General features: G+C 40.5%; 1 pseudogene; it reads left to right on the top strand.

Moving 5' to 3' along the window:
• The first annotated feature begins 6,989 nt into the window (after positions 1 to 6,989).
• Positions 6,990 to 12,854, top strand: LOC108542627 (keratin, type I cytoskeletal 18 pseudogene; annotated as a pseudogene).
• Positions 12,855 to 13,218: the final 364 nt, after the last annotated feature.

Below are 13,218 nucleotides of genomic sequence, written 5' to 3'. Positions count from 1 at the left end.
CTGTTCTTATACCAAAACTATCGGTTCTTTATAGAACCTATGCCAAGTGTTATCAAGGGCTACGAAAAGGAAGTTCAAAAGAGCAAACCAGGAGGCCATGGCGAAAGAAAAAAATAAATCTGTTTCCTATGCAGTCAAAGCTATTTATTACACCAATTACACTCATAACCCTGTAAGGGAGAGAAGAAAGGAGAGACATATGAAGATGGCTAGTGGGCAGGCCAGTCAGACAAGCTCAGCTGTTAATTCACCCTACGCCATTCCAAGTGAGCTGGCAGAAGTAGGGATTCTGAAGCGGAACTTCGGACTCTGGGCCAAGTGTTCCTTCCATTGCACTGCACCACCTCCCCATAATAAGGGCTTCCATTTTTTATTGCACTTTAAAATTAACAAAGCACTTGGGTGAACCACTGCCTTGCCAAGAATGTTTAGTCTGAAGAAAATTCTGTTAAACAAGGTGTCAAAACAACCATTAAAGATGCTTCTAAGAGCATTATCTTAGCTCTGCAGGGAGTCAGCACAATGCAGAGAAAATACGAGATTGAGAATCCAAAGGCTCCCGTTCGTTCTGGTTGTAGCGCAACAAGGAGCTTTAAGAAAAGAGCGTGGCATTTGGCGTCAGATTGAGATTCAAATTCTGGCTCTGCTTGTTTAGCAGCTGTGTGACCTAAGGCACAATTCTTAACCTCTTTAATCCTCGATTTCTTCATGCATAAAATAGGAAAATGCCACCTACTTCCCAGGATTGCTGAGAGGAATAATGAGATAATATCAAAGCCTGGGAATGTGTCTGGAACTCAACAGGGGTCCAATAAATACGAGTTTTATCGAATCACCTATCAGTACATTTTCTGCTCTGCCGATCTAAGAGAACTCTGGTGTTGATGAAATTCAACAATATGTATGAGAAAAACTCTTTACAGTGAGTTACTTTAAAACATGTATTTTTCTTGTTCTCTTCCTGAGTGATCTCTCTCTTTCAACTATGGGAGCACAGAATCAATGTGAGATGGGAACATTCCTTGTTATCTTTTTGAAAGCAAATTCCAATCTCTTAAAACCAGTTTTCTCTACAGTTCTTACTACAGTTACTTTTATTAGTACTTTTAGATACATATCATTTTTCACAATTATAAAAGACATACATATTCATTACAGGAGATGTGAAAATATTATGAAGTATTTCCTTTCAGTTATTTCTAGACAAGAATATTTTAAGAATTGGGTTTATTATGTAAATACAGTTTAACAATAGGATTTTATTATTAAACATTTGATACTTGGTTGAATGTATCTAAGTCAGTAAATAATAAAAAGAGGAAGCGTAATTCATTAACAAGAAATAGAGAATGTGAAGATAGTTTCTTAATGGTGTTTATTATTGTGAACTATAACCTAGCCACAGAAGACAATGTGAAATGTATGTGTACACTTTATACAAACACAAGAAACCAAACACCTGGGTAACTATTATACAAGTTTAGGAATAAAACATTTCTAGTTCTTTAGAAGTCCACTAGGGCATGTTCTCTCTGTCGCATCTTTCTTTCTACATATTCCAAGAAGTAACCTCTATCCCCAAGTGTGATCCTCAAAATGCTTAACAATTGTCGTGGTATGTCATCTGTCACTGCCAAAATTGTGTTTTCTCCATCCAGGGTTCCAGAGGCCAGCAGACAACAGGGCAGGGAAGCTGTCCCCTAACACTTCTCTTATCGTTTTATTTTGCTTATTGTGTTCTTTCCCATGTCATTAATTTAAATTTAATATTTAATTGAGTTAAGCAATGTTTTCTCTTGTCTGTTTTTTGTTATTTGTTTTGGTATAGCTAGAAAGGCTTTCCACACATCTAGATTATAAAGGAATAAATTAATGTTTTCTTGTAGTACTTTTATGGTTTTGTTTTCTACATGTAGATCCCTGAGGGATTAGTAGTTCATTCTGGTGTATAGTGTGAGGTATAAATTCATTTTTCTTCTTTTTTCAATAATTTCTGATGACACTTTCATTAACGCTAACTAGAATGGGTCTATATATCTTCTTTTATGTTCATTATTATGTTTGTTTAAGCACCAATACCACACTGTTTTAATTATAAGGGGCTTTAGAGTATCACTTAATATCTGATATGACTGGCTTCCCTCATTGCTCTCTCATCCTTTTCAAGATTTTCTAACAAAATTTTCAAGTTTATCTTCTATGTGAACTTTATAATCAATTTGTCTAGCCCCCAAACAAAACAAAACAAAACAAATACCTGGGCTTGGATTAAATTTATATATTGACTCATGGCACTGCCCACAAAGATAAGATCTCTATTTTTTTCTAGGATAGTTTTGTGTCTTTCAAAGATATTTTGAAGTTCATCTCTTATAGCTTGTGTCTATTTTATGCTAATTTTGTTTCTACCAATTTTGTCACTAATATGCTATAGGATTTTTCTTTCATTGTATCTTCTCTATGATTATAGTTTGTAGATACTAAGGCTATGGATTTCTTGATAATTTTACAGTATACTATTCATTGATTTGTTTATGGGTTATATGAATTGTGTTATTTATTCTCAAGGATTTTCCAGGTATACTGTCATATCATGTACAAACAGAGATAGTTTTATTTCTTTTCCAATTCTCACACCTCTAATATTTCACACAGCAGTAAAGGTAGTTGGTATTCTTGCCTTTTTCTTGACTTTAGGAAAATGTTTCTAGTGCTTTCCCCTTAAATTAGATGCTGGGTTTAGAAAAGATAAAGTTGGCATGCACACACACACACACACACACACACACATACACACACACACACTTTCAAATCTGTAGACCAATCTTAGATGTATCAATGCAAAAATGTAAAATAAAATATTGTCAAATAGAATCCAAAACATTGAAAAATAATGCACTGTGAACAAGTGGATTTTTCTAGAAATGTAGGAACAGTTCAGATAAAAAATTCTTATATTTACCATAGTTATGGCTGAAAAGAAATCATATGATAATCTTTCTAGATGCTGGCAGAAAGTTCAACAAAATTTGACCAAAATCCCTGACGGAAAAAATGCTCGATGAAAATAGAAATTTATGAATAGCATCTCAACACAATTAACATATCTATACCTCTAATTATATTCATATCTAGGTAGATTTAGATAAATAGAGAAATAAAACTAGTTCTAAACGGGAAATAAAAATAGTTCTAATGGGAAAATGCCGCGGACATTTTCCCACAGCCAAGAATTATTGTTAAGCATTGTGTTAAAGTATTAGCCAATGCAAGCTGACAAGGGTTATGATGCTATTTAAGCCTGAACAACTTGGACTTGTGGAAACATGCACAATTATGACGGTTACACCCATGGATTGGTTCTGGGTTGGTTGATACCCATCTGAGTAAAAGTAGAATAAGGATGAATTTATTGTGAAACAAAGCGGTATTTCTCACACCCATAGATTAGAGTGATGATTCTTGCTGGGATTCAAATCACCCAGGGAGCATATACATCCGTATATATCATACATATTTGATATCTGGAAATACAGATTTCCAGTCCTGATCACAGACTTTCCAGATTCAGTAGGTCTAGAGTTTGAACTTGGAAGTTTTGTTCTTTCTTACTATGTATTTCAGTACGTAGGCATGGTTTTAGGAACTATTATTTTATAAAGCTTTATTTACTTGATTATTTATTCATATGTTTATTTCCCTTCTTGTTTTAGAATGTGTTTAAGTTGGCTTACTGGAACATATAAAATACAGCAAAATTAATGTAAATTTTAAAAAGGAAAATAAATTAAAATTAAGAAAGTTAAATGTTGGCATAGATGACGCTAATATAACAAAGGCCCACCACAGTGAGTTAGAAACAATGAGGTCGTTTGCAGAAGTTACGACACAAGGCCATTCCTGGGTTGTCATGTGAAGTAAATTATATTATAGCTCCTCTTTCTCCACAACCGGTAGCATTTGCTTGTGCATAACATTGTTTAAAATAAACACTAAGAGCTGTCTCTAGGTAGAATAGTGGCATATAAATTCATCACAAATCTGTAGATGTGCATATGCAAAAGATTGATGTGAATGTGCAGACACCTTAGTTATTAGACAGTGGCGTGGGGCTTAGATTGTGGGCATAGCACCTTTGATCTTTATATATTTAATACTTTCAGCACAGGTCAGCAGAGTAACTTATTTCATCTCCAGTACCTGTATCTATTAAGGTATATTTATTATCTATACCCTACTGATACCATAAATAACTTAAGAAGAGTTAAACAATAACAAATACACTTAAAACAGGACAATTAAAAGACAGATAGAAAAACAAATCAGAAATCATATAAAGTAGGGGACATCAGACACATCTGCTAGACACAATTTTAACTGCAATGAATTATTACATTTAGATTTTCATTGATTACCCTCTAAAGCGAAAAAGAAAACATGATAGAGATTGCTCTTCTCTGATAAAAAGAAAAATCTTACATTTCTTTATAAGATTTGCTCCCATTGTTAAATTCTAAGAAAAATATATCAAATAGAGCTATCCTTGAATAGTATGGAGTCATAATTCTATAGCCTTTACCATCCCCAAACCTATCTCAGGAGATTGCTTTTATCTCACCAGTTTATATAGTTAGTTCTTTAGTTAGCTCTGTACATATTTTTTTTTCTTATCTAGATTAAGGACTGGAAGATATGTATATTGATCTTCTTAATGTTGCACTTTTCTGATATAACAGGCGCTAGTAAATGTTCAAGTGAACGAATGAATAATCAATGAATAGACAAACAAATAATACTCTGTGCAGCCAATTGCATGTCCTAGCTCTCACCCAAATCACCAGGCTTGGGTTATTTAACAGTTTTGTTTGAATTTATTTATTTTTCAGACAGAGTCTCATTCTGTCACCCACGCTGAAGTGCAGTGGCACAATCTCTACTCACTGCAGCCTGCGCCTCCCAGATTCAAGCAATTCTTGTGCTGCAGCCTCCGGAGTAGCAGGGATTACAGATGTATGCCACAATGCCCGGCTAATTTTTGTATTTTCAGTACAAACAGGGTTTCACCATGTTGGACAGGCTGCTCACAAACTCCTGGGCTCAAGTGATCTGCCCTCCTTGACCTCCCAAATGGCTAGGATTACAGGCATAAGCCACCAAGCTAGGCCAACAGGTGCTGCTTTAGTACTTACTAGGTTGGTGCATAAAAGTAATGACAGGACCTGCAATTACTGTGTAGTTATGGCCAATAAGCAAAAGAGGCAAAAACAATTTTCATTATAGTTCTTATATTCTCCACTGGGGGAATAAATGATTAAAGTGTGTAATGTGTTAGACGGCAAGAAGTATTTTGAAGAAGAAAAAAACTTGACAATGCAGAAAAAAGAGACAAAGAGCCCTGAACTCTGTGTAGGTGTGGGGTGTGTGTGTGTGTGTGTACGAAAGAGATAGAGACTGGGAATATACATCCAGGAGAAAAGGCATGACTGGGGCATCCCGGCTTCTTATGATAACTGATGTAAACAGAAATAAAAAGCATAATGATTTAACTCTAATGGTCTCAAGGCAGGTGACGTTGTAGCTGAGAGTTCCGCTGATAGAAGGAAGTTTAACTTATTTCCAAGAATACACAGCATTATGGGTATTTGCATCACTTTGTTGCACAGAGAGAGTGGTAGATGTATTCAAACAATCACTGCAATCAACAATGATAGGTATCCAACCTATCATTCCGAGCTAGTGAAATGCATGCATTTTGGGGATTAGGTTAGGGAAAGAGGCTGAGGAGAAGGCTAGGAGGAGGAAGAAATTCTCACACACAATGGGACTTGTTACTGCAGCAGCACTATACCAGAAAATAGTTTTCAAGGAAGAACTTGAGAATTAATTTCAAATTGAAGTCTAAGGGCAATTTAGGTAGGCAAAAAGTAATTTCCTGGGTTGGATTTGGGCCAGGACATTGGACTTAATGCCTCATCTCTTGGAAAAATTGCCAGGGGATCTTTGATAATTATAAGAGAGCATGGCCTTAGATTTACAGCTCCAGCATAGGCTGGTATCTTCAGAGGGCAGCGCCACTTCGTACTCGGAACAGACTCCAGTTGATGAATGATACCTTAATGCCACTTACTGATTTACATGCCCTCTGTGCTCCCAACAGCACCTGCGCTTTTCCAAGAGTGCTTCTGTGCCTAAGGACTGCCAAGACTTTGCTCTGTCAAATAGTACAAGATCAGATCAATTGATACTAAAAAACCTCTACAGCTCAGAAACTTAAAAAAAAAAATGGGTCAAGAGATGCTTGCTGAAGTGATTGTTATTTTTAAGCAGGTAAATATATCAATATGAGTACTGCAGGAATAATAAAGGTAGTGAACACCAAAGAATCCCTGACTGGGCTTTCATCTCTACAGCTACCAAAGTATGTAAAATCCAGCAAGTCATTTCATCTCACCAAGCCTGAGTTTTCTTATCTATACGAACCTGAATAAAATCCAAACAGCTGGCCTATTCTAAATAACCACCACGTAATTTATCACCTGGTGGTCTACTCTAACTTTAGAATCGTTTCCTATCTCCCTCTCCCTGTGACCCCAGTCATACTGGCTTTCTTTATGTTCTGCAAATCTACCAAATTTGCCTGTAGTCAGGGCCTCAGTGCTTTCTCTTCCTACCACACAGAATTCTTCTCCCCTAGAGGATTGTATGACTGGCTTCCCATCATTCAAATATCCTTTCTCAGAGGTTCTATCTCATCACCCAATCAAAGATTGCCCCTTGCCCTTCATTTTTTTCTTTCAGCTTCTCATTTTATTAACGTCATAGTATTTATCACTTTCCAAAATCATATTTTTATGTCATTGTTTACATGTTCAATGTTTATCAACAACCCTTCCTCACCATCATAGAATCAGAGTTTCCACGAGCAAAAGAGCCTTGTGGGTCATCGGCAAAGCCTGAGTCCTGTCCTCTTGCTCTCCTCCCCAGACAGTATGAGCTTCACCACTTGCTCCAACTTCTCCACCAACTACCGGTCCCTGGGCTCTGTCCAGGTGTCCAGCTACGGCACCCGGCCTGTCAGCAGCGTGGCCAGCATCTATGCAGGTGCCAGGGGTTCTGGTTCCCGGATCTTCGTATCCTGCTCCATCAGCTTCCTGGGTGGCATGGGGTCCAGGGGACTGGCCGTGGGGATGGCCGGGGGTCTGACAGGAATGAGAGGCATCCAGAATGAGAAGGAGACCATGAAAAGCCTGAACGAACGCCCAGCCCCGTACCTGGACAGAGTGAGGAGCCTGGAGACCAAGAACGAGAAGCTGGAGAGCAAAATCTGGGAGCCCCTGGAGAAGAAGGGACCCTAGGTCAGAGACTAGAGCCATTACTTCAAGACCATCGAGGACCTGAGGGCTCAGATCTTCGCAAATACTGTGGACAATGCTCGCATCATTCTGCAGTTAGATAATGTCCGTCTTGCTGCTGATGACTTTAGAGTCAAGTATGAGACAGAACTGGCCATGCGCCAGTCTGTGGAGAACGACATCCATGGGTTCCACAAGGTCATCAATGACCCCAATGTCACTTGGCTGCAGCTGGAGACACAGACTGAGGCTCTCAAGGAGGAGCTGCTCTTCATGAAGAAGAACCATGAAGAGGAAGTAAAAGGCCTACAAGCTCAGATTGCCAGCTCTGGGTTGACAGTGGAGGTAGATGCCCCCAAATCTCAGGACCTCGCCAAGACCATCGCAGACATCCAGGCCCAATATGACGAGCTGGCTTGGAAGAACTGAGAGAAGCTGGACAAGTAGTGGTCTCAGCAGACTGAGGAGAGCACCACAGTGGTCACCATGCAGTCTGCCAGAGTTGGAGCTGCTGAGATGATACTCACTGAGCTGAGAGGTACAGTCCAGTCTTTGGAGATCAACCTGGACTTGATGAGAAACCTGAAGGCTAGCTTGCAGCAGTCTGAGGGAGGTGGAGGCCTGCTACACTCTGCAGATGGAGGAGCTCAACGGGATCCTTCTGCACCTAGAGTCAGAGCTGGCACAGACCTGGGCAGAGGGACAGCACCAGGCCCAGGAGTATGAGGCCCTGCTGAACATCAAAGTCAAGCTGGAGGCTGAGATCACCACCTACTGCTGCCTGCTGGAAGATGGCGAGGACATCAATCTTGGTGATGCCCTGGACCGCAGCAACTCCATGCAAACCATCCAAAAGACACAACCCGCCAGATAGTGGATGGCAAAGTGGTATCTGAGACCAGCGATACCAAAGTTCTGAGGCATTATGCCAGCAGAAGCAGGGTACCCTTTGGGGAGCATCAGGCCAGTAAAAAGTTCAGAGGAAAAAAAAAGCCTTGTTTGTATTTTTTACCAGTCTGTTCCCAGTATTCAGGGTAGTGCCTAGTGAAGAGCAGATCCTTAATAAATATGGAAGAATGGAAGACAATGGACTCAGTGATTTCCCAGCCACCCCAGCTCCAGCAGTCTGGGGGCCAGTGTACCTTTAGCTAGGATAATTCAGCTCCAGGAAGTACCATGACCTGGGATAGTTGTTTTTAGTGACTTTCCCTAGCTGTCCTCATCCCCTGCCTATCCTGGATATAACCTTCATCTCCTGAAGGCACTGTTGTTAGAGTCAATTACATACAAAGGAAGATTATGGGGTAAGGGTAGCATAAGATGGAATGAATTAAAATATTTCAAACAGTGCCTAACTCTTCTCCCCCTTTCTCCCTACTTAGCAGTGGTGAAATTCGATGTATACATTAAATAAAATATGAAGTAGTTGAATATGTTTTAATATTTTAATAAAATAAGATTGAAAAATTTAACTGTGAAAACTTTCAAAATAATGGATTTCTAATAACTGATTCTCAAATGCCGTCTGTTTCTCACTACACAGTAGGAAGGACAGGAATTGATGAAGAACAAGTGAGGTTGAGAATGAGCACAGAACTTAAGGGTGTGACCAGGATGTGAGGTACAATCCATGAAACCGTAAAATCTGCAAACCAAAATAAAATTCTAAGACACTCTAACCATTTGAATAAACTTCCTTCTCAGCCAGTGCATTCTTAAAATTTAAGCTGAAAGACTGGTTTAGGCCATGACGGGAAGTGGGGGTTTGGCATGCCTCATTATACCTCCCCGTCATTAACACCAACACAGACCTCAAGTCTGACAAAAAGCATTTACGATCTGTGCTCTCCAAAGTTTGCTACCTGAAACCTTCATCTGCACAATAAGAACTTTGGTCTCCATAATCCCTCATCTTAACCCAGACATTTTCTTTCTATTGACCTTAGGTCTTTAGATAAATTGAACCAATTGTCAACCAGTTAGTTTTTAAATCTGCCTATAACCAGAAGCACCCCAACATCCCACATTGAGCTGTCCCTGCTTTATGGACCAAACCAATGTATTTCTTAAATGTATTTGATTAAAGTCTCGTGTCTCTCTAAAATGTAGAAAACCAAACTTCACCCCAACCAGCTTGGGCACATGTTCTCAGGATCTTCTGAGGGGTGCGTCATGGGCCATGGCCACTCATAATAGGCTCAGAATAAATTTTGTCAAATATTTTACAAAATTTGACTCTTTTCATCAACAAATCCAAGGCAAGAATGTGGCAGATCATGGTAGTGAAAAGTGTGGCAGAGGAAGATCGGGAATATGGAAGAAGCAGCAGTTGGGTTTTATATGGCTCATACACAGTAATTAGTTTAAAAACAAAAATGAAATATTTCTAGTTAAGGCACACACTTTTGATTTTATCAAAATGTCCTCCACCTTTTCACTGATTTTCATAACTTGCTGTGCCCTGAAGTTCTTTCTAGATTACAACTGCATGGCCCAGGAGAGGTGCAATGGCAAAGAAATAAGAAGTGATTCTTACAGTCAGGAACCCCTGGAAGCTGGGGATGCCAGAGATGTAAGTAAGGGATGATCAAAATTGACCAAACAAAACAGTCACTATTTGCATTAATACGATTTCTGGAGCACTGATGTCTTTTTAAGTAGTTGGCTCTGAATATCTAGATTTACCTCTCTTCCATCCAAACGTTATGTCTAAAGTTGCCTACTTCCTCTTAAAAAGGTGTTAATATCAGGTGAGTTCTAACAGATGTAATCCAAAGTCACAGGAGACATTTTGCAGGGCACAGGAAAGAAGGCACTTAATCTCTGACTGTGCCTAGTTTAGCCCGTGGACAACTTCTTCAGAAAAAAGAACATTTACTTGACAGTTTTATCAGTCAGAGAACATCTAAGAAACAAAGCTCACCACATCAGGGAATTCAATAGGAGTAATTTAATATGGGTAATCGGTTACTAGATTACAAGAGCTGAAGATCAATTGAGAAAAAATGAGGTAGCACTGACATTAGCAACTAAAGGAAGCTGTGACCTTGAGGACTATGATAGAGGCAGGAGGCAGAGAAATTCTAGGCAGACAGGGGCAGGTCCCCGACAAAACCCCATCTTCCAGCTGAAAAGCCTAAAACCTGCAGTTCAAAGTGAGAACTTCTATCCTTGTTTGCCTACTCTGTCCTGATTGGTTCTTTCAACACTTATGAATAGTAAAAAGCATGCACTTTTATTTATTTTATTTTATTTTATTTTTTTTTTCGAGACGGAGTCTTGCTCTGCTGCCCAGGCTGGAGTGCAGTGGCCGGATCTCAGCTCACTGCAAGCTCCGCCTCCTGGGTTCACGCCATTCTCCTGTCTCAGCCTCCCGAGTAGCTGGGACTACAGGCGCCCGCCTCGTCGCCCGGCTAGTTTTTTGTATTTTTTTTAGTAGAGACGGGGTTTCACCGTATTAGCCAGGATGGTCTCGATCTCCTGACCTTATGATCCGCCCGTCTCGGCCTCCCAAAGTGCTGGGATTACAGGCTTGAGCCACCGCGCCCGGCCAAAGCATGCACTTTTAAAATGTGCTCAACGTGTATTTACATAATAGCCTGTAAGACTTCCACTGTCAAGTCAATAATACTGTAGTTGCCTTTAAAAGTATTTAATTACCTACAGTATTTGCAAAGTATGTTGTAATGGATTTACAAGAATAATGTCTTTTTATCAACTGAAAGTTGCTTTTTCCAGAACTACCCAAGGCCCTCCCTGCCCCCCATCTTTGCCTATAAAGACTGGAGACTCAGTTGGTAGAGGGAGAGAAGCAGCTTGACTGGAGAGAGGTGACTTGTCTTCAGAGGGACAGCTGGACTTCAGAGGAAAGATGGCTTAACTTTGGAGAACGGCTTGACTATAGGAAAGAGCTGGCCAGAGACAGCCAGACTGCAAGGGAAGATTACCTGCCCATCCCATCCCCTCTCCAGCTTCCCACTCCACCAAGAGCCTTTTTCCATCACTTAATAAAATTCTCCACCTTCACCATCCTTCAAGTGTCTGGGCAACCTCGTTCTTCTCGGATCCTGGACAAGAGCTTGAGGCCCACTGAGTGCAGGTACCCAAAAAGGGCTGTCACACTGGTCCTTTGCCCTTGCCAACAGAGGGGAGCTGCCCCATGCTATGAGGCAAGGGGCCCACTGAGCTGATAATACACTGCTGTCCCTGGATGGTGGAGCTAAAAGAGCACCATAGCATGCCTCTGGGGCTTCGGAGGTCACAGGCATCCCCACCTGGGCACCACCGTGGGGCTTGCATGGAGCCTGCTCCTGCCGGCACCCTAAGTGGCCAGCCAGATCCCACACTTGCTCACTCACATGCTCTCTCCCACAAGGGGTTGAGCATCAAGGGTCGACTAAACAGGGCACCCCATTCTCAAGACCACTGAAAGGATTGAGAAAAATCCTGCATCAATCAGAGGGAGGAAGTTGTGTGACTGGAGCCCAGGTGCCTGGACCACAGATAGCTTCTGGAACCATGGATAACTGTGGGGTGGGCTAGAAGGTGAGACAGAGGTGTAGGGTGCCATAGCCACTGGTGAATGTATCCCTGAGCAGAGAGAAAAGGGAAGAAATCAGACTTACACCTTCTCCCTGCCTTCCAGCCTCCAGCCAGTACTCTCCATGCCCTAAAAGAGCCAGAAACTAGTTGGTAAGAGAGATTAGGGCCATAGTTTGTGGGGGTCCAATCCCTGTGATACAGTGGAAGAATAGGAACAGCCCAGGAGAGGGTTGAAACATTGGCTGCAGTTCACCAAAGCATAATCTTCCCACAATCAACAGCCCCGTCACCCCACCTTGCAGGGGCTCTCTTCTTTGTTTACTTGTTTTCATGTACAAGATGCTCTTCATGGGTACGATGTCAGCATGATATTGCCATCTCACTTTAAAAGTTTCCTTTTCACAGAAGTGAAACCATTCAAGACCATTCTATCTAGATGGGTGGTTTATTTCAATGCCAATTTAAAATTATTTTCATAAATATATATATGTATTTGAAATCAGGGAAGAAAAGGAACAAATTTGAGAAGAGAGTGGAGTGCTAACACAAACCAGAAATCCATTACAACATACTTTGCAAATACTGTAGGTAATTAAAGACTTTTAAGGGCAACTACAGTATTATTTACTTGACAGTGGAACTCTTACAGGCTATTATGTAAATACACGTTGAGCACATTTTAAAAGTGCATGCTATTTACTATTCATAAGTATTGTTAATATGTATTTCATTTAACCCTAAGCAGCCATTTCAGTCTCTTGTGTGAATTTACATTTATGAATGCTTTTATAAAATGCATACTATTTACCCAATAGGCAACTCTGCCATAAGAAACGCTAGAGCTGATTGCCAATTTAACTTCATATGAGTTTCCATGCAATTGTTCCTTAGGTGTGCCCGCGTGCTTGGGCATCCATAAATAGTCCTTCTCTTCAGAATCCTGCAAGTCAAGACCCATGAGCTGTTCAAATGAAGGGATTTTCTAGTCTGTTTTGGTGGTTCTGGGGATTTTAGTATCACATAAAAAGAGGCCAGGGTATGTTTCATCTTAGAAAATAAAATAAAGATTTCAGCACTGAAGATGGCAGTCTATAAAGTATATATGTGTAATCACCTTGTTTAGTCTGTGAACTGAAGCCCACAACTACAAAATAAAGATGAGCAAGCTCCAGACTAAGATACCTAAAATGTAAATTTTCTTCCTCCCTCCTTCTTCTTCCCCTCCTCCCTCCCTTTCTTCTTTCCCTCCTCCTTTCCTTTCTCCCTCTCTTCCTCCCTCCTTCTCCTTCCCTTTCCTTTCCCTTCCCTTTCCCTTCCCTTCCCC

This window comes from Rhinopithecus bieti, unplaced genomic scaffold, assembly GCF_001698545.2.
Source record: "Rhinopithecus bieti isolate Rb0 unplaced genomic scaffold, ASM169854v2 scaffold_19708, whole genome shotgun sequence".
NCBI lineage: Eukaryota > Metazoa > Chordata > Mammalia > Primates > Cercopithecidae > Rhinopithecus > Rhinopithecus bieti.
Note: the sequence above shows the minus strand (reverse complement) of the source record. Positions and strands in the feature narration are given on the sequence as shown.